Below are 2,989 nucleotides of genomic sequence, written 5' to 3'. Positions count from 1 at the left end.
TAATGTTGAGTGTCTTGATTAGGAAGGGGTATTGGATTTTGTCAAATACCTTTTCTGCAACACTTGCTAAGATCATATGATTCTTGTCAATTGCTTTGTTAATATCATGGTTACATTGATTGTTTTTTCTATGTTGAACCATCCTTGCATAACCGTTATGGATCTAACTTGGTCATGATGAATTATTTATTTTTTATGTGTTTTTTGCATTCTAATCACCAGGATTTTGTTAAGGATTACTGTGTCTATATTAATGAGAGATATTGGCCTGTGGTTTTCTTTCTTGGAATATCATTGCCTGGTTTTGGTATTAGAGTCATGTTTGCTTCACAGAATGACTCTGGGAGTATCCATTCTTGTTCAAATTTTTAAAATAATTTAAATAGATTTGGTGATAGATTTCTGAATGGTTAGTAAAATTCAGTGGTGAAGCCATCTGATTCAGGACGTTTCTTATTGGGAAGTCTTTTAATGATCTTTTCTCTTTCTTCTTTTGTGATTGGTCTTTTCAAAGATTCCATATCTGCACCTGTCAGTCTGGATAGGGCATAGGTTTCAAGGGATTTGTCCATTTCCTCTATTTTTAAAAAAGTTTATCTGAGTATCACTTTTCATAGTATTCCAGTATTATTGATTTAATTTCATATGTTTCTGTTGTGATGTCACCTCTCTCATTTCCAATGGAGCATATGTTTAAATAATCGTCATCTTTCTTGTATGTGTATAGATAATAGCCTATCACTCACCATGTTTTATTTCAGAATAGAACTTGAAATTGACTTTTTGACTATGACTTTATCACCATTCTTCTTCTGTTTTTTCATTTCCAGTATAATATACCATATGATTGTCTGATTCAAAGTGGCCAAAGCTAGTCTATCTCATCTCACTAATGCCAGGAATGTCTATGTTTACTTGTTCCATTTCATTTTTCATAGTTTCTAGTTTTCCAACATTCATGAGCCAAACTTTTCATGTTCCAATTATTAAAGGATGTTTGTCATTATTAATTTAATTATTTCAATTCTGGACTCTACCACTAATACTATAACTATCCACATTCCTCTGCTGTTCCTAGGATTTTTGGAGACCTGTTGTTTGTTTTGTTTTTTGTTGTGTTTTTTTTTTTTAAAAGGGAATGTCCAATCCTGCTTCCTAGTCTGTCTTAATCTGGGAGCTCTACTTAAACCTTTTCACCAGGGGCAATCCTTGTGGCATTTGACAAACTAGTAGCATAGCTTCCACAAGCTATGAAATATCACAGCAATCCTCAAGTAATCTTGGTATAGTAAACTGAATGATTGCTGGACCAATTGCTGTATCAAACCAGTGTTGTACCAATTAGAACAATATTCTCCCCAAATACAACAAACTGATAATTTAGTTGGTACATCTAACACTAGTGATAGAAGATCACATAAGGTAAGAAAATATATCAAAGACATCATATGAAGAGAGTAAAAGCCATTAGAAAGATATAAAAGAAAGAAAAGATGAAGCAGATGTCAGAAGGGACCCTCGCAATTGCATTAGAGTTGTTAGGTGCCGTTAAGTCACAACTCATAGTGACCTTATGAACAAAAGATCTAAACCTTGTCCTTTCCCATGCCATCTTCACATTTCCTGATGTTGTTGTTGTTGTTGTTTTTATTATTAATTTAATTTCCTTCTATGGGGAAATGTTCTTGTTGTTAGATACCCTCAAGTCAAATATAGCTATGAACAACAGAATTGAAATCTTACCTATGCTGTGCCATTCTTACAATCACAATTTCTTGAGACATTCAAGCTCAGTGCTGCAGTCACTGTGTCAATCCACCTGGTCAAAGGTTTTCCTCTCTTTTGGCTTTCCTTTCCAAAGAATAGCCTTTCTTAGCAACATACCCAAAGTATGTAAGATGAAACTTTATCATCTTTGCCTCCAAGGAGAAACCTTCCTGCACTCAATCCAAGATACATTTTTTTCTTTTAACAGTCTTTGGGCTATTCAGTACTCTTTCACAGTTCAAAGGCATCAATTCTTCTGTCATCCTTATTTATTATGCAGCTTTTGAAAATATAGTGTCTCAAAAGACCATGGCCTGAATCAGACCCACCTTAGTTCTTAAACTGGCGTCATTATTCCTTAATAATTTGGAAAAATCCCTAACTATGAACTTTTACAGTACACTTTGTCTCCTTGAAGTTCTGATTGTTGGTATCAACTGTACTACTGATTGTGGATTCAAGCAAAATGAAATCATTGACAGGCTCAGTCTTTTCTGCACCTATCATAATGTTGCCTATTGGTCCAGTGGCAAGGATTTTTGTTTTCTTGATGTTGAGATGTAGTTCATATTGACGGCTGCAGAAATTAACTTTGTGCAGAAAGTTTTTCAAGTTCTCCTCACTTTCAGCAAACCACTCGTGCTGTCTGTATAATGAAGGTTATTTATGAGTCTTCCTCTGATTTTGATGTTACACTCTTCTATATAGAGTCCAGCTCCTTGAATAATTTGCTCAGCATACATATTAAATAAGTATAGATAAAGGCTATATCTCTGATGTACATTTTTTCTACTTTTAAACCATGTAGTGTTCCCTTGCTCTGTTTGTACAATAGCCTCTTGGTTTAGGTCTGAGTATTACACAAGCATAATTAATTGTTCTGAGATTCCTTTTCTTCTCAGTGTTAATCATAATTTATTATGATCCACACAATCAAATGTATTTTCATAGTTAATTAAACACAAATAGACATTCTTATGTTATTCTTTGCTTTAATCGAGGATCACTGGTACCGTGGCTTCTTCTAAATTCAACTTGAACTTTTGACAGTTCTTTGTCAAGCTGTTTTTGAATGATCTTTAGAAGTGTTTTGCTTGCATGTGATACTTTTTTTTAAATTTAGTTTGTTTATTTTTCATTTCAATGAACATCTACAGAGATTTTGGAATTCCATTCATTCATTGTTGCACCCTTCTCCCCGCGTTTGCTCCTCTCCTTGAAA

Source organism: Elephantulus edwardii, unplaced genomic scaffold (assembly GCF_000299155.1).
Source record: "Elephantulus edwardii isolate Elephantulus edwardi_28Jun2011 unplaced genomic scaffold, EleEdw1.0 scaffold00069, whole genome shotgun sequence".
Lineage (NCBI taxonomy): Eukaryota > Metazoa > Chordata > Mammalia > Macroscelidea > Macroscelididae > Elephantulus > Elephantulus edwardii.
This window is presented reverse-complemented; position numbering follows the sequence as displayed.